The sequence below is a fragment of the Phoca vitulina genome, unplaced genomic scaffold (genome assembly GCF_004348235.1).
Source record: "Phoca vitulina isolate PV1807 unplaced genomic scaffold, GSC_HSeal_1.0 scaffold24, whole genome shotgun sequence".
Taxonomy (NCBI): domain Eukaryota; kingdom Metazoa; phylum Chordata; class Mammalia; order Carnivora; family Phocidae; genus Phoca; species Phoca vitulina.
The window spans coordinates 9,065,086-9,084,778 of NW_022589727.1; the positions used below are offsets into that span (position 1 = coordinate 9,065,086).

General features: G+C 38.0%; 1 protein-coding gene across 17 annotated transcripts in view; it reads right to left on the reverse strand.

Moving 5' to 3' along the window:
- Positions 1-13,212, reverse strand: part of DTNA (dystrobrevin alpha) — a 344,311-nt gene extending 331,099 nt beyond the window's left edge. For 8 of the 17 annotated variants that reach the window (XM_032421484.1, XM_032421481.1, XM_032421483.1 and 5 more), the window contains exon 1: positions 12,986-13,205. The gene's annotated coding sequence lies outside the window, so the exon portion shown is untranslated. Of the gene's footprint in view, positions 1-12,477; positions 12,799-12,985 lie in introns of those variants that run through there. The other 9 variants (XM_032421487.1, XM_032421489.1, XM_032421488.1 and 6 more) reach the window with 7 other exon arrangements.
- Positions 13,213-19,693: the final 6,481 nt, after the last annotated feature.

Sequence of the window (19,693 nt, forward strand, 5' to 3'; positions counted from 1 at the left end):
AAATTTGTATTCACAGAGACTTCAAGGCTGTGCTAACACTACCTGTCTGAGGACCACACTTGAAGGAACATTGCTCTAGTACAGTGAGAACTTCAGGGTTAATTACATCGTCAATAACTTGATTTGTTTTTTGGAAGAGTCTCCTTGGACTATTGTTCTTTGTGATTGCCTCCCTGTCAACTGTTAGTCCTCAGAACATTGGTTTCAAGCAGAAAATTCTTATCCCCATCTCTTATACTTAATCTACTGAGCAGTGATCAAACAACTTGACACAATCAGTACATTTATTTTTAACGTATAATTTTACACCAAAATAAATTAACATGAATGCTTGCTGGTAGGTGCTCCCCAGAATTTAAACACAGATTTTGTGTTCACTACTTCCTTCTTAGCTTAGCAACATTTTCCCACACACTTTCTGGTTCAACACTGCATTTCAGATGGATAATATTCCCAGAAATAAAGAACAATTAGTGAGAATACAGTAGGGGCTGGGATGGTGAAGTTTCAGAATTCTGCCACAAAAGACAGTCGATGAGAATGGTAGAAGTTTCCAACCTTGCTACAGCCTGCAGCAATGGTTTCCCAGGAGAGGAAAAAGCACTGATTTGGAGGAGTAAGAGTACCTTCACATGGTCCCTAGACCTTAGCACTGATGGAATGTTCTGTGTTCCTGTCTGCATCATTGTCCAAGTACCCCCTCATCCCACTGACCTGTCAAGTGCTTATTATTCAGAAACAGAGCAGCAGTTAATCCCCTGTCATCCTCTGAGAATCAATGTTGAGTGATATTTTTCAGTTTACACTTGCATAAAAAATGTGGATTAGATTTCTGTGAAGATGGAGTAGAAGTAATTTTCCCTATGCCTTTCCCTAAGTACAACTAAAACCCTTGACATTATACATAAAATAAGCATACAAAGACTCTGAAAATTGGAGAAAAGGTAAAACAGCTAGGGGCCTCAGGGGCCTCAGTCACCCCAGTGATGACTTCCTTGGGTTTCTGTATTGCTTCATGTATCCCAAACATGGAACTAAAGAAACTAGAAACCCAGAAATGCCAATAGACATAGATAAAAAAAAAGGGGGGAGGCCAACAAAAGCATGCTTTATTGTGTTGCTCCTTTCCTAGTTCTTATAAATAAGGACTTGGTCCTAGTCCAATAAATAAAAGAATATTTACATAATAATGGCTTTATTCCAACCATTTAAGACAGAAAATAATGTAGCCCTACCACAACCATGCCAACAGAGGCTAAGTAGGGAGCCTAGACTCCACCTTCACCAGGCTGTAAAGGAGCCCCATATTTCCTCATCCCCACCAATGTAATGGCACCGAAGGCCAAGTACAGAGCTGGGACTTTCATTCCCACCAGGTGGTAATGAGGTTCCCCACCTTCCACCCCTACTAGGTTGTCAGTGGAGACTATGCGGGGAGGCTGAACTTTTACCCCCACCTGGCAATACCAAGTCTCCCCTCCCTATCTCCATTGAGTGGTGTCATGGGAGGCCTAGTGGAGAGTCAGGACTGTCATCATGGCCCAGGAGTAATCAGACCACCTTCTTGTCCCCAGGTGGTCTATGGATTCCACATAGGGAACAGAAAAGAGGCACTTCTACCATTCCCAACCAGGGAGGTATCAGTGAAGATCTAGTGGGGAACTTGATTTCACAATTCCCACAGTAACGTGGAGCCCCCTTAGGTGACAAGGGAGACCGAGTGAGGAACCTGCGCTTCTTCCCCCACCTGGAAGGGATGAGGTGGCACCATCCCCATTTTGCCCACTGGGGTGATGTTAGTGGAAGACAACTAAAACAGGATGTTTAAATAAGTCCAGAGTCTCTTAACATAATAAGAATATGGCCAGGTTTCAGCTGAAAATCATTCATCACACCAAGGACCAGGAAAATCAGAAACTGAACGAAAAAGAAAAGACAATTTATAGATGCCAACAATGAGATTACAGAGAGATGTTAGAATTATCTGACAAAGTTTTTAAAGCAGCCATAATAAAAAAAAAATACTCCAATGAGCAATTATGAACATGCTTGAAACAAAAAAGTAAAAAGTATCAGCTAAAAAAAGAGAACACATTAGAAAAAACTAAGTGGAAATTTTAGAACTAAAAAAAACCCCCCAATGACCAGATATAAAATATTGTGGGCGGGTCTGATAACAGAATGGAAGTGGCAGAGGAAAGAATCTGTAAGCTGGATGACAGAATAATTAGAATAACTCAGTGTGAACAACAGAGAAAACAGACTGAAACAACAGAGCCTCAGAGACTCCGTGTGTACAGTAGGCTGAATAATGGCTCCCAAAGATATTTGGTCTGGTCCTAATTCCTGGAAGCTTATAAGGCAAGAAAGGATTCTGTAGATGGGATTAAATTAAAGAGCTTGAGATGTGGAGAATATAATGGACTATCCAGATGGACCCTAAATGTAATCACAGTGTCCTTAAAAGAGAGAGTCAAGGGAGGTTTGACTACAGCAAAGAAAGTAGGAGATTTGATTATAGAAGCAAGAGATTAGATTGGTGTGAAGAAGAAATTGTGAGTCAAAGAATACTGGTAGCCTCCAGTAGCTAGAAAAGGCAAGAAAAGGAATTTCCCCATGGAACCTTCAGAAGAAACCAGCCCTGCCAAAACCATGACTAACCCAATGGAACTGATTTCTGGGTTTTGGCCTCCAGAACTATAAAAGAATAAATGTGTGATGTAAAACAAGTTTATGGAAATTTGTTATAGCAGCCATAGGAAACAAATACAGTATGGTACTATAACAAAAGATTTAAAATTCATGTCTTGGGGACCTGGAAGGAGAGGAGAAAATGGACAGAGCTGAAGAAGTACTCAAAGAAATAATGTCTGAAAACTTCCCAAGCTTGACAAAAGACATAAATCTACAGATTCAAGAAGCTGAATAAATCTGAATGTCAAACACATTAAACCCAAAGAAATCCAGGCCAATACACAACATAGTCAAACTTATGAAAACTGAAGATAAAAAAAAATCTTGAAAGAGAGAGAAATGACAGTTACCTATAAGAGAAAACTGAGATGAATCAGATGTCTCAACAGAAACCCTGAAGGCCATAAGAAAGTGGCACATTTTTCAAGTGCTGAAAGAAAAGAGTTATCAACCTAGAATTCCATATCCAGTTAAAATTTCCTTCAGGAATGAAGGGGAAATAAAGACATTCTCAGATGAAAGAAAACAAAGATATTTTGTCACCAGGAGACTGGTCTGCTCTAAAAGAATGGCTAAGGAAGTTTTCAAAACAAAAAGGAAGCAATACAAGAAGGTATGTTAGAACATCAAGAAAGAAAAAATATGGATAAATATAATGGACTTTTTTGTTCCTCTTAATCTTTCTAAATTATATTTGACAGTTGAAACAAAAATGTTAATACTGTGTGATGCATATAAAGGAAATATTTGACAATTATACTATAAATGTCAGAGAATAAAGAATGTAAAAAGAAGTGGTTTCTATGGTTCACTAGAATTGATAAAATGACAATAGCAGTAGACAGTGAAAAATTATATGTGTGTGTGTGTATATGATGTAATACCTGTAGCAATCACTAAAAGATGTATAGATACACCCTATAGACAAAAATGGAATTCTATAAAAGCTCAGGTAACTGACAGAAAGGCAAGGAAAAAACCTCAGAGAAAGTAAAAAAAAAAAGAGAGAGAAACCAAAAAATATAATGGCAAACATAAGCCTAACATATCAATAATTATAATAAATGTAAATGGTCTAAATACATCAATTAAAGGATATTGGCAGGGTGGATTAAAATATATGATCCAACTACATTATATGTACAAGGAATTCAAATCAAATAAAATGATATAGGCAGATTGAAAGTAAAAGGATAGAAAAAAGATATGTAAACATCAATCAAAGAAAAAAAGGAATGTCTGTTAATATCAGATACAATAGACTACAAGCAAATAAAATTACCAGATATAGAGGGGATATTATGTAATGATAAAAGAATCAATACACCAAGAAGACAAAGCAATCCTAAATATAAATACACCAAACAACAGAGCTGCAAAATATGTAAAGTCAAATTGATAGAAATGAAAGGAGAAGTGGACTAATCCACAATAATAATTGGAGACGTCACCCACTCTTTCAACAATCAATAGGACAGTTATGCAGAAAATTAGCAAAGATATATAAAAACTCATCAGCAATATCAACCAACAGGATCTAAACGGGCATTTATAGAACACTCTACCCCAAAACAGCTAAATACATAGTCTTTTCATGTGCCCATGGAAAATATACCGAGATAAAAAACATTTCAGGCCATAAAATCAACCTCAACAAATTTAAATGAATCAGAATGACACGGAGTATATTCTCTGACCAAAATAAAGAAAGACAATACAGGAAATAAGGTTCTCTGAGCAAAAACACAGAGATACAACAACAACAACAAAATCTCTAAATATTTGGAAACTAAACACCACACTTCTAAGTAACCCGGGGCTCAAAGAGGAAATCTCAAGAGAAATTTTGAAAAGTACTTGAACTGTATTAAAATGAAAATACAACTTATCAAAATGTGCAACAGAACTATGGCAGTGCCAAAAGGGAAACTTACAGCACTAAATGCATACAATAGGAAAGAGGAAAAACCAAAAACCAGTAATCTAAACATCCACTCAAGAATATAGAAAAAGATGAGAAAACTAATCCAAAAGCAAACAGAATGGAGAAAATATTATAAAAGCAGAAATCAATGGAGAACAGAAAAACAATAAAGAAAAATCAATGAAGCAATATGGTCTCTTAAAGATCAATAAAATTGATAAACCTCCCAAAACTGACAGAAGAGAGAAGACACAAATCACCAACGTCAAGAATGAAGCACGGGATATCACGAGAGATACCACAGACATCAAAAGAACAAAAATAAATATTATGAGCAACTCTCCACAAATAGATCAGACAACTTAGATGAAATGAATCAATTCCTCAATAAACTTAAATTACCACAACTCACATAATATGAAACAGATCATTTGAATAGCCTATAAAATATTGTTATGGGCTACATGGTGTCTTCCCAGAATTCATATGTTGAAGTCCTAACCACAATACAGAATATGATCATGTTTAGAGATAGGGCCTTTAAAATGACGATTAAGTTAAAATGTGACAATTAGGAAGGGTTCCAATCAAATCTGACCGGTGTCTTTGTAAGAAGCATAAATTCAGACATACAGGATGCATACACAGAGGAAAGACCACGTGAGGACACAGCAAGAGGGCAGCCATCAGCAAGCCAAGGAAGAGGCCTAAGAAGAAGACAAATCTGCTGATCCTTGGATCTTGGACTACCAGCCTCCAGAACCATAAGAAAATACATTTCTGTTGTTTAAGCCCCCAGTCTGTGGTATTCTGTTATGGCAGCCCAAATAAACTAGAACAAGTATTAAAGAAATTGAGTTCGTAACTAAAAAAAAAAAAAAAATTCTAAAAAAGAAATCTCCCAGACCAGATGGTTTCACTGAGAAATTTTACCAAATACTTAAGGAAGAATTAATACCAATTCTACACTATCTCTTTCAGAAAATAGAAGAGGGAAGACATTGTAAGTGATTTTATGAAACTAGTATTACTCTGATATCAATAACAAAGACAGCACCAAAAAAGAAAACCATAGACCAGTATCTCTTATGAATATAGATGTAAAAATCTTTAACAAAATATTGGCAAATAGATTATTAAAAAAATTATACACAATGGCTAAATGGAATTTATTACAGGGATGCAAAACTGGTTCAATAGTAAAAAATCAATGTACTCTATTTTATAACCAGCTAAAGAAGGAAAATTAAATGATCATATCATTTGGTGGGGAAAAAAGCATTTGACAAAAATTAATACCTCTTCATGATAAACACTCAGAAAAAACTGGAACAGAGGTGAAACTTTTCAATTTGATAGAGAACAGCTACAAAAAAAATTTACTGCTGATATTATGTATACATTATGATGAAAGACTGAATGCTTTCCCCTGAAGATCATCAACAAGGTAAGAATGTTCACTCTCAGCCCTCTATTTAACATAATATTGGAACTTCTAACAGTGCAATAAGGCAAGAAAAGAAAACAAAAGGCATACAGATTAGAAAGAAAAAAAAACTGTCCTTACTTTCAGATGATGTGATGGTCTACATAGACCATTCTAAGAAATTACAAAAAACATTTAGAGCTAATAAGTTCAGCAAGTTCCCAGGATACAGTATAAACATACAAAAATCAGTAAATTCCTGTATATTTGCAATGAATATTCTGATAGGTGTGTAGTGATATCTCACCCTGATTTTAATTTGCATTCCTTAAGGGCTAATGATGTTGAGCATCCTTTCACGTACATATTTGCCATTTATATATCTTTCCTGGTGAAATGTCTTTTTATGTCTTTTGCCCATTTTCTAATGTTTGTGTTGGAGGAAACTGGATAAAAGTGACCATGGGATCTCTCTGTATTATTTCTTACAATGGCATGTGAATCTCCAATTATTTCAAAATAAAAGGTTTAATTAAAAAATATGGATTGGACATTGGGGAGGGTATGTGCTATGGTGAGCGCTGTGAATTGTGTAAGGCTGATGAATCACAGACTTGTACCCCTGAAACAAATAATACATTAGATGTTAAAAAAAAAAAGAGGGAAAATAGTAGGAAGGGAAAAATGAAGGGAGGGAAATCGGAGGGGGAGACGAGCCATGAGAGACTATGGACTCTGAGAAACAAACTGAGAAACTCCTCTAGAGAGGAGGGGGGTGGGGGATGGGTTAGCCTGGTGATGGGTTTGAGGGCATGTATTGAATGGAGCACTGGGTGTTATACGCAAACAATGAATCATGGAACACTACATCAAAAACTAATGATGTAATGTATGGTGATTAACATAATAAAATAAAATTTAAAAAATATAGATTGGATATATTCTAACTTTTCAAATTATGTTTGGCAATTTAAAATAAACATGCAGTATTATTTATATGTTTATCTGTATTTTTACAATAATGAATAGCACATACGTTACTTTTGTTCATGTTGGTGCAGGTGACAAAGATGGTCCATACATAGGTGTTCTCCTTTCTCTACCATGTTGATACTATCAAATGTATTCAGAAAACACAGCTTGGGTGCTGTATGAGGTGTTGGCACTGTTCTTGGCTTGTGCTTACTGTCAAATAGGCTACATCATGCATTCATCTAAAATCATAGCTTTACGATCATACATTGACTAAATACACCCCTAATGAAAAAGGGGGATATCATCCATTTCACAAGTTTAGTCTCTACTTTCTTTGCTGGTGATTTTATGTAGGAATTACCTTCCTATGGTGAGGTTCTAAAATACAGTTATTGTTGATTCTACTTTACATTAAATCATAAGTCATTTTTAGGTGATAAAACTATTGAAGGAAACTGGCTCATTTTATATGGTAATCATTAATGTGTTCACTACTATCACACTGTTTTTCCATCCGGGCATAGGATCAGATTGCTCTTCTCTTCCATCTTCTGGTTAGGAATGGCTGTATAATTTGCTTTGGTCAATGAAATATGAGTGAAAATGGCAAGTCTTGCTTCCTGGTAGAAGCCTTTAAAAACTTGTGGGTGATTAACCATGTTCCCACGTGCCTGATGAGAGATGAGGATGTTTGGATGACAGGGGCTTTATTAGCATGAATCTTTAAGAGAGGGGGATGTAGAATAGCGTCTTTTATTGGTGAATATGGGCACGTAGCATTAGCAAGAAATAAACCTTTGTTCTTTTCAGTCACTGAGATTTTAAAGTTGTTTGTTATGACTGCATAACCTAAACAATCATAACTGGTTAATATATTTTATATTTACATCAAACATACAAAACTGTCTGCCACAGGACACTATACTATGACATCAAATTGTAAACTCAAGTTAACGAATTGTTCATTGGTATACTCGATGTCATCCTCCACTCTGATAACACCAAACACACACACACACAGACACACACAAAGTCAGATCAAATCTTGCAGCTCTTCCTTATGGTATAAATTAGAGCAATAGTTTACTAATTATTCCATGAAATCAAGCTTTGTATGAAACTGAGCATACAGAGAAATGATATATCACATTCTTGATAGGGATACTGGAGTAACAGAAAATGTATGCACTGCCTTAAGCATTTCCAATAGTTTCAAAGAAAGGAGTCATGTAATTGTATGTGTGCTCTATGTATGAACTGTGATTCATGGTTATCCTATCAGCTGCATATTACCCATCATTTTCAGGGAGAAATAACATTGGCTAACATTTTCAGACACTGTGCAAAGATCTTTATATGATTTGTACACTTAACGAATTAGCACTTCACTTTCCTAATAATATACCCCAAGTGTCTTAGATTAGCATTATTTGGATAATATTCAAAACTACTAAGTTTTTATCATAACAATTACTATGAGTCATGTCAGAAGATCCCAATGTAAAAATTAACAGGGTCTTAAATCTTACCAAGACAATTCAACAGGTGTTATTATGTCATACTTTATGTCCTCTTTGCAGTGCATACTCTGGGCAGACACTGGGGTAGGTGAAACAGGTGACTTAAAATTCTTAAGTTTATTAATGGTCACAGAACTTCCAGCTGTTAAAGATATTTCCCTAATTACTTGAAATGCTAAAGTACATATTCTTGATGCTAAAAATTTCAATGGTTTCAAATGCTGCTCAAATGACTATTTTTGAATTTAAAAATATATAACATATAATGAGAAATTTCTCATAATTTAGTGTTCTCCAATCTTTGTCTAGGAATTCATTTATCTCTCCTTGCTTTATGTATATTTTGCCTGTAAAATATGGAGCAAAAAGCATTGCCATTAAAGAAGTTCTATTTTTTTCCCACTGATTTTTATTAAGGAAAAAGTAACCAAAGGATCAAATTAGGAGGTGTTACTATTTTCAACGATGATGGGAATTTAACGCATTAGTAAAATTATGAACTAGGTGCTACACATCAACAGCTAACAGTGTGGACTACAATATCAGAATACTTGAATTTAGGGTTTTATCCCTACCTATGTGACAGTGGTCATGATTATTGCTCTTTTCATGCTTCAGTTCCTGTTCTATAAAATGGGGATATGGGTAATGCATGCAGACCTCTAGGCAATCGTGAAGAATACATAAGTTAATTTATCTATATCCCACAGAATACCCAGCACACAGTAACTATTCAACAAATTTAGTTACTATGCTTGCTTGAAATTGTTAATACATATGTTCCCAGCATATTCATCACTTAATACCACCTCCCTTACTCTGGGGTCTCTTCTCTTCCCTTGGACACTTCAGAGAATCTTAGGGACTGTGTGATGAATCAATTGCATTTCAATTTTGAGACATTCTGCCACTTTTAACAATTAAACACACACACACAACTACTTTTTTAAAATTCCAAAGTAGTTGTTAAGGCAAAGAAAGAAAATGATTATATTTCACTAAACTTAAATAACTTTCTATACATAAGTTAATAACTAGGTAAGTGTAGCCCATGCTCTATATGCTTTAAAAGGTATTGATAGTTTTGTAAATCTCCCCGTGTCCCTAGGTGAATAATGAAGGTAAATAGTATGGCTCCTGGTGAATAGAGATGTGTAGCGATAACCAGAGTGAGACAAAAGTCTCTGATTCAGAAAATAATTCAGAAAAGATTTATGAACGCATTTAAGAAGACAATTGACTTAGTAAACACCTTCTCACATGTCATTCCTCCACAAATATGTGACTGCTTGGGCATCCTGTTCTGACCTCTACGTCTAGTGCAGAATCCTTTATTACACATTTTTATAGAATTCTTTCTTTCAGAGAAACTACCTCAATTTGCAAATAAATGCTTATTTGTATAATTGTTTTATTAAAATCTGACCCCCTGTGTTGGCAGGGCTCACTCATCTTTCTGCTCATTATTGATCCCTAGTTCCCCATCCAGCACCTGAAACAGAGGGGCTCTCAGGATGCAGAGACATTATAATTCTCCCAAAACTAGAAGTGTGGGACTTGAAAGAAAAAGTCATGTCATATCTACCAGGTGAGGTAAAAGTAGCAAGGGAATGCTTTCTCTAAAATAAGTAACAGAAGCTAGAAAACTGGAACAGTCCTGAGTTAGGTAAGAAAGGACATATCTATGTATGAAAGAATAAACAATTAACATTTCATACAGACTTGGAAAAAGCAAATTCAATTTCAGTAACAAAAACACTGTGTGTGATAGCATGTAACTATTTTGACCACAGCACTGCTGTGGTATTCCAAAATAAAGTTGAAGCCATAATTTGGGGCATGGAGGAGGTTAACCACTGAAGAACAGGATAATTTTTTTTTCATATCCAAAGAACATGTGTCCATGTAGTTCAGTTGGATTCTAGTCTTTTCACTTATAATGTTGAATAATTGTGGGTTTGAAATATGTATATTGAATTTAATTAAACTGAGAGACAAGAATTAAGGAAATCGGTGAATGTCAAAATAATTTGAAACTGGTTATGTGAAGGAGCAATTAAATTTACTTGAAGAAATAACAGATGAAGACTTAAGAGAGACATCCATCCAATAAAATGAATATTACGAGAGTTCATGATAAGCTCAAATGAGTAATTCTCTAAATTTGTGCAGTTGGGAGTTCACCCCACTGAGACCTTTCTTCATATCGTGGTTCATTTAAAGCAAGTGGAGATTTTAAAAGTATTTCAACTTAGAACTAATGAGAAATTTTGATTTCAGTCTTCATTGCTACACAACTTTGTATAAAGCACGTACAACTGGCTAAAACGTAAGACATACACGAACACCCTCAAAATATAACCCACTTTTAATCACTGACAGTTTAAAGAGAATTGCAAAATTCTTCTTTTAAAACTGCTTAACCTCTAGTCAGAATGACTGGATTAAAGATGATTAAACTTGCTCAAAGATTCTGGTGTTCTGAGGAAAATGATGGCCATGTTTTGAGCAAAGACCAGACTAATACCTTAGGAAGTTTAAAATTAAGTGCAAACTATAGATCAATTCAGCCACCTGCTTTGTGATAATTCACTTGGCTGATAATCTTCACTGCTGAAAATCTTTGCTGATAAATACTACTTTAGTTTATAATTGTTGTAGGAAACTTGGTTAATTGTGACAAAAGTACTCAAAGGATATTTACTATAATATAGTATTAAAAATTAGAAAACCTTAATTGTGTCCAACCGTAGCACATAGTTAAGATGTTCATCTTGGTAGAGAAATGTGATCAATATATGAAACATAGAAGACTTTAGGTACAATGGGGTGCCATAGAGATAAACATATGAGTTGCTTAAGAGTGCACTGAGAGACCAACTAGGCTCTAACATTTAATAACTGTACGACTTTGGGTTATTTCAGCTCTCTGCGTCTGGATTTCCTCACCTGTAAAAGGTGGACAATATTATTAACTACCCCTCATGTTGCAGTAAGAATTGAGTGAGTGAAAGCTCACAGAACTGTGCCTGGAACATATGGAGAGCTGTTTTTCCTAAAGTTTCTACCTTTGGAATAAGCAAAATAAGTATATATATATACTTGTAAAAGAAAGGTAACTATGCATACTTCAACAATACGGGTTACTGTTATGTTCAAAAGGAAACACAAACACATTAATACCAAGTGATCCTAATAGAAAACAGGAAAACCTGAACGTAAACATTAACTCAAAAGACCATTTTTTTTTAGAGCAAGAATGAACCTAAGGGGTAAGCTTCTCTACAAGTGTACATCCAGTATTTCTCCCCCAAGTTCCACGCTTATCTTCTCAAAGCCGTACCCCAAAGCCTGCCAAAGAGGAAAGTTTTACTACCGAGTCCCAGGAATGGTACCATTGAGCCCAGCACCGCCGTCGGGCCACCCCTCCTCTCTCCTTGGCTTTGGTCTTTTGACAGACACCTCTCCTTCTCCCACTCCAGGCACCAGAACGAACCTCCCGTCCGCGCTCTGTCCAGCGGAAAACTCCAAAATGGGCAACAGGCTATAAAAGCTGAGGCCACTCACCGCCCCCCGCGCCCAGATCCGCCGCCCGCCGCCCCCGGCGCCGCGCGCCCACTCCCACTCAGAATCCGCCCGGGCACCGCAGTGCATTGCAACACGCGCAGACGCCGCCGGCTGGAAGGGACCCATCGCCGCCTTCCCGGTCAATACCCCCCAGACCGCTCCCCAACGTGAGTGCCATCCCTAATGGAGGTGGCCACGCCACCTCTCAACGGCTCAGTCCGCGACGACGACCGCGAGCGCAGCACTGACAACAAAAACAACTCGACCCGCGCCGCGACGGAGCCGGCTGCCATCGCCGAGCCCGGGAGCGGCGCGGCGGCGACAGCGGGGGCTGCGGCACGGCCGGGCCTCCGCGGGAGGCCGAGATTTACCTGCGCGGCCCCGCGCCCCCGGGCCGGCCATCCTGCAGCAGCCGCTACCGCCGCCCCGCGGGCCCGAGGCGCCGCCCGCCGCCGGGGGAGGCGCCGCGCCGCAGTCCTGGCTGCGGCGCCCGGCACATGCTTGGCGCTCGCGGCGGCCGGCGCCCGCGCACAGGTGGGAACCCCGCGAGTGGGCGTTGGGGCGATTCCCTTCCCCAGCCCGCGCTCGCCGCCCGCTTCCACTCTTGACTTTGCCGGTGCGCGGCGCCTGCCCTTCCTCGGGCAGCGGAGACGCCTGTGCCCGCGCCCCGGCGCCGTGGGCGGCTGCGGTCCCTGCGCAGCTCGGGCTGCGCGTCATGTGCATCTCCCGCCTCGCCGCTCGCTCCGCGGCACCGGGCGGCCGGGGGCACCGCGCGGCGGCCCGGCCGGCGCCCACTCCCCGCCCGGCGCCCAGACCCCCTCCGCTCCCGCGCCCTCCCCCATCCCGGAGCTGTCAAGGAGGAAAACGCCTTGCACACACCTTGGAATGGACGGGCGTCTCAGTCACCGACTCGCCAAACTCTTAGAAGGTGTCCATTGGTCTGTAGGGAGGTTTGGGCATGGAGTAGGAGCCGCTTTCTTATTATTTAATAATGTTGGAAGTGCCGGGTCCGCTGCCAGAGTTGTGGGTCATGTGGGCACAGCAGAGGCTGGCTGCTGCCAGTACCAGGGTTTCCTGAGGATCCTGAAACTATGATCTCATCCTCCTCATCCGCCTCCCCCGCCCCTCTCTCCGCGGGCGCGCACGCACAGCACACACACACACACACACGCACACACACGCATACACACCCTCACACTGCATGCACTATCCTCCTTCCTGGACCGAAATATTCCTCCGGGGAAATACAGTGTTCATGCTCTTCATTGAAAAAAAAAAAATCATTCTGGATAGAGATTTTTCTCTTTCAAAGCTCGATTTATGTTCTTTGTTTATTTGCTACAGTTTTCTCTCACACGTGCAAGGGATCCGAACAGAGCCTCAGAATTAAAATTAAAAATAATCATCCTCTTATGTTGACCCAGATTTTGGTCAGAACCCGAGAACTCAAACAGTACAATTTCAATTTAAAATAAAAATAATATGCCAGGCTTGAATATGGAATTGATAACACCTGAGATGTATGCAGTGGGTTTCCTTCCCAAGCTGCAAACATTTCGCAAACATTACCTCATTTATTTGCAGAGCATCTTTGCAGAGGAGGTGGATGAGAAGGCAAATAGTATTGTCACCTCAGATACAGAAGCATGAAGCATAAATCAGATAACGTGACTTATCCAAGTACATGTAAGTCAATATCTCACTATAAATATTAATTGCACAGCTACTCACAGGTTCACCAATTCCTGGAAACTTAGATTACTGAAAATAATCAAGATAGTCTTGATTATTTTTAAGTTACCAACTCTATTGCAAATTAATTGATTTTTCTACATGGATATGTTTTTTATATAATTTTTTCTCTTGTGTGTTTGTATTTATCTTCAGTTTCATGGTTTCATATAATTTTCTTTCTTTTGAGGGGTATGTTTATTTGTTATATGTCTGTGTATCTGTGTGTGAATTCCTTTTCATTTGCATTGTTTAAACCCTTTAGATAGTATGAAGCAATTATAGTCAATTTTCAAGGGGTAATCACAGTTTCACAGTGATTTGTATATACTTCACTCAAACTCTTTAAGTGCCTGATGTATGTGAAGAGCTGTGCTGTGTTTTCAAGGATATAGAGAAGTTCAAGACATGGAACCTGCCCTCCATTAGTTTACATCTAGCTGTTCAGACCAGATATATATACTGAATGATTTACAGATGAAACACTTTATTATTTTTGGTGTTATTTGGTGAATTACCACAAAGAAAGTACAAGAGACACTCCTTTTCTTTTTGCTACTTAATTTCCATTCCATGTTTAAATGATTTCCTTTGTCTCTGGGCCCCATATTTCAGTCTGCCTTTGACCCCCACAGTATCTAAATGGCCAAGGTAATATGCTTCTACATGTGCACCCAACATAAACACTAAATGGGGATTTTTTTTTTTAATACTGTGAAAGTTCTCACAGAGGACACTCTTGGGTAGCTTTTGTTTAGGTCTATATAAGAAAATGTAACAGCTAACCAGCCTTCTAATACTCCCAAGAGAAATGTTGTGAGAGGGAGAATGGGACAAGAAGGCAGAAGACTAAGCAGTGAAGGTGGGTAGGGAGGGGAGAATAAGGGAATTAAGCATTACAAGAAGAAGGAGAGAAGAAGAGAAAAACAAACAAACAAGAAAAAGAGGATCAACTTTCAAGTGAATGCTAAAATTTTCCAAATTTTGTTACATGGATATCAAATTTAGGAAACGATAGACCTTCTTATTGTTACCAGACGTTATCTTTTGATAAACTTATAGGAATTTAATGGCAGAGACACCAGGTGTCAGTCTTATAGAGGCTGCCCTGAGTGTTCTCAATTTTAAAAATTGAGTGGATTTTTAAAGTGGATTTTTTAAAAAGTGGATTCAGGGATTGGATCCACTAGAAGAAATAAACAGACTGATCAATATAATGTAATAAAAAAATGACAATGGGATCAAATAGCATAGTATATGTAACATTTTTAAGAAGAAACTAACACTGAAATTCAGGGAGCTGAATGGAAAACCAAAGGCACAGGTATATTAAAGTGGGCGATGAAGAGTTACACTTACAATATTTAAAGCACAATGATAGTAGTAACAATATCTCATATTTTTAAAGTAGTTCAGATTTTTCAAAAAGCTTTTCATACAGTTTGAGCAAAACAATAATTCGAGGGAGGCTCCTTTGTAGGCTTTATTTTAAAGGAATATAATGATTCCCCCTCATTTTCTGCCTATCGAATGGAAAGTGCTGAGAATTTTCACTCATTGTTTTGGAAATATCATTTCTATTTTCTGATCAGTCAACCCTTAAGATGTTGCTCAGTATACCCTCCTCCAATCGTTCCCATAAACAATACAACTAGACGGTTCCTGGGCATAGATCGCCGCAGTGATTTATAATCCAGGATTTTACACAGGCGATTGGAGTTAAACTAGAAGCTTTAGTATGTAACAGACTCTAATGGATTTGCAGTATCTCTGGGAGATTTCTGCACAAGAGGTGGAGGCCTAAATTGAACAGCAATATATCAAGAGCACTTTCCTTTTGATCTTCATACTCATGGAAGGATTTGTTTTAATTAGAGATATATTTAGGTTTGATGATTATAACATGTGTTTCAGAAATGCATTACAACTTCAGTGGCTCAACAATCACTAGCAGTTTGTGCCAGAGAACCTTCATTTAGGGAAAAAATATTTTTAATATGGCTGTGTGCATGGATTTGTGCTTCACACTAATTTAGGCTTCCGACCAAGGGAAACAAATACCCGATAGTTATTATTTTGCCCTTACGATGTCTTGATTTTTAAAATAGATTGTAGTTAAAATGAGAATGGCCATAGGTAAAATCACAGTGTTCACAACGTTATGGTGAAACTATATGTGTGTGTGTGTGTTTTATAGACATGGTAATATATAGAGTGTGCATGTGTTATAGGTCAAGTCAGAATGATTAGCTGGTAATAGTTTGGGGGCATGAGGAATTAATAATTTTGGAGTGTTTAGGGGACTTGAATGACAAGAGTATAAAGGAAGATGGATTTAAAATAATTGAAGTAAAGACACTGAGGTTTTACCAATTAGAAAGTCTTATACCCCTGGGTGTGGACTGATATGGATGTAGACTGTAGGGTGAGATGGGGGCTTGAAGAACACAGAATATCCATAAATTATGCTCCCTCTAAGAAACTGATTAGCTTTCAAAAATGAAAAGTACATTAGCAGTACAACGCAGGTCAACAAGATGGATCAAGTAAGCCATGACAATTGATGGTTAGGGTTTTTTTGTTTTTTTGTTTTTTGGTTTTTTGGTGTGAGAGCTACCAAATTTTGAGGCAAAGGTGTACCCTGGGCAGAATTATGAAGTAAGCGAATTTCGTTCCTGTCCATCTTTTTTCAATGTCTTCCCTCTTGCCTTGGAAGCCCTGCCTTCTCTCTGGTTCACAAAGATAGTCACAAGCCTTTGCTATTCTCTGATTCTTCAAGATACTCCCATTTTGGAGCTCACCAGCCTCAAACAGAACATCATCTTCTGACCTCCACTGAAACATGTATATTGTGTCCTAAGCATTCATGAAAATTGAGGGGGTGTAAGTATGTATATTAATACACTCCAAGGATGTTCATTCAGTCTCCTTATGCGTCACTTCAAGATGCATATTTATATAGTTAAAGTTAGTATCCATCTGCCTGAGAAGAAATCCTGCATTGAGGCATGGTCCTGTCAGCTGTTAGGGAGTAATTGCAAATCCGGGAAAGCAGAGGTCTTCTTCATTTCATCCCGCCTGTGCTCCCTGCCCCTTCAGCCCCTTAGCTAACCTGAAGCCTCCTGCACACGGGGCAGTGCCCGTCACTCAGCGGCTTCTGGCAGTCTCTACAATGATGCTCAGCCATAGGGCCTCCTCTCTTGATCTAACATCCTCAGGAGAAATGCTGTTTGCAGTCTCCATGTGCTCTTCAGACTGAAGGGGAGAACACAGCCTAAAGAACAGGTGTAAGTGGTCAAGTGTATTTTGTTTCCTCCTGTTAGAATGAACAAATCTGTTGCCATTTGAAATAGCTCTGATTCCCCTTTGTAATGGCAATTCATTAGACACATATTATGGTGGTTCACGTCTCTCAATGGCACCACACCAGTGCGCCCTCTACCCCCTGGGGGAATTTCTTTTCTCAATGGATCATAAACAAAACACAAATGTTTTAGATGGAACTTAAGTGTACTGTCCCAGTGGAGACGGTGGGAAAAAGCTAGCTGGAGAGCATAGCTTTCAGAAGGTGCTTCTAATCTACTCATTTTGCTGCCACAAGTGTTTTTACACTATTTTTAACGGCTTTGAAGCTGAATCTTTTTGTTTTTGTTTTGCCCAAGAATACAAAATATCTTGATACATGTAGCCAAGAGTAATCTTAAATAAGTCAGAACATCAATAACAAATAAATTTAGTCAATGTAGATGATCAATCCAGATAATTTAGGACAAAAAAATGCTGTTTATTGAAGATGACTTATATGAATAGCTATCCACATTATCTTAGGGAAATGTCAATTTTTTCCTGGGTGATTTCTAAATAAAACCTAATGCCTTTAATAATACCAAAGAAACCAGTTACAGAGTGAAAAGCTTAGTCAAAACAATTTTATGTGAAATCAGTTTGCTTAACTTAATTGTTTCCCACTAAAATGATTCTTTACATATATCATTTCGACACAGCCCAAATCTGTAGACCGCCAGGAATCATGTTACCAAGCACGCGTTTTAATTTAAAAGTTAATCCCTACAGTAAATACCATATACTTTATTTGAGGCTGCAAAGCCTTGTCTTTTATGAAAAACTAAATGAAAAAAGGGGTTGGGAGATGGAAGTAAATTAACCTAACTGTAATCCTTAAAAATGTATAACAACTATTTGGGTGGATCCATAATTAAGATTTATTATTGGAAATAAGGGTATTTTACCTTTTAGGGGATACATTTTGAGATAGTTCAAAGTGCATTCCTAGGAGGTGAAAATATATACCACTAATATGCAAATTTTCTTTGTTAATTAAGATGCTTATCTTTTATTTGTGTCACAAATACCATGGCTGATTCTCTTGTTCTTTCTCCTTCTTTGTCCCTGAACTGCATCACCAGATCAGTTTGAACATCCTACGTGGTTTTGATGCTTTTCCATTTACATATTGGTCTTACTTTCCTCTTTTTTATGTCAATCAGCTAGACTGAAAGGAACAGGAATGGAGGGCATTTTGCATGTTTTATCATAACCAAGAGCCTTATTTTGTACCCAGTTCCTGATCTATCATCAGCATTGTCTGTGCTGTCCAGTGCACATACATGAAAATTTCCTGATTTTGAAATTGTCCTTTTTTTATTTGTACATATCTCATAAAGCATTCTAAGATTCTCAAGGACAAGGGCCATGTTAAAAAACATCCTTTTTTTCCCCTCTCTAGAGAATCCAAGCATGTTTATTTCATATAGGAGGTGTTTGGAAAATAAGACGAGGATCATGGTGAGGAAAATTCTATTTTATTTCTGGCATTATGCAGCATGTAGAAATAATTCTTATAGCCTTGTAAATACCTTTGACAGAGCATTTTTTTTGTACATTTTATATAAACAAGCTGTAGTCGCTACTCTGTGGCTTGCTTCCACTATTGGGATACATACAACTTTTTCTTTGTATGTTTAAAACAAACCAAAAAAAATTACAAGGTGACAATTATATACATGTAAAGACACTCATTTAAATCTTATAATCAATACTAGTGCAGTGTATTTCTCTTTGTTATGATATTTCTTCAAATATCAAATTTCTTCTTTAACTCCACTTGTCTATATCTGTGTCATAAATATTTAGAAGAAGAGACAGCATTTAAAACATATTTTGCAGGCGCCTGGGTAGCTCAGTTGGTTAGGCATCTGCCTTTGGCTCAGGTCATGATCCTGGAATTCTGGGATTGAGCCCCACATCAGGCTCCCTGCTCAGCAGAGAGTCTGCTTCTCAGGGAGTCTGCTTCTCCTTCTCCCTCTGCCCCTCCCCCTGCTCCTTCTCTCTCTGTCTCTCAAATAAATAAATAAAATGGTTAAAAAAACATATTTTGTAGTTACATTAAAGGAAAAAGTGGATATTTTAATATGTGTTTTTGATTTCAAAGAAAATAGAAACAACTTCCTTATTTTACACAAGTGAATACTTTCAGGATTGTATGCAGTGCATAAGTATTCTCTTCCACATGCTCTCTGTCCTTTTGTTACTATCATCAAAGTGCATTCTCTGGCTCAGTGTTACCCATCCTTCTTGAACTCTTCTGAAAGACTTAGTCTTGGAAACACTATCTTGAAACCTATTCACATAATGTGTTGTGTTGTTAGCTAGTCATTTCAAGTATATTAGACATTAGGATTGCCTATTCCTTCATCAGGATTGTGAACTCCTTATCATATGCATCTCTTGTACATTTCACAGCATCTTGTAGTTATTCAGAAAATACTTGCTGATTGCTTTGTTGATTAACTGAAAATACGTTACTGTTTTGACAAGTTGTTGCTCCAAATATGA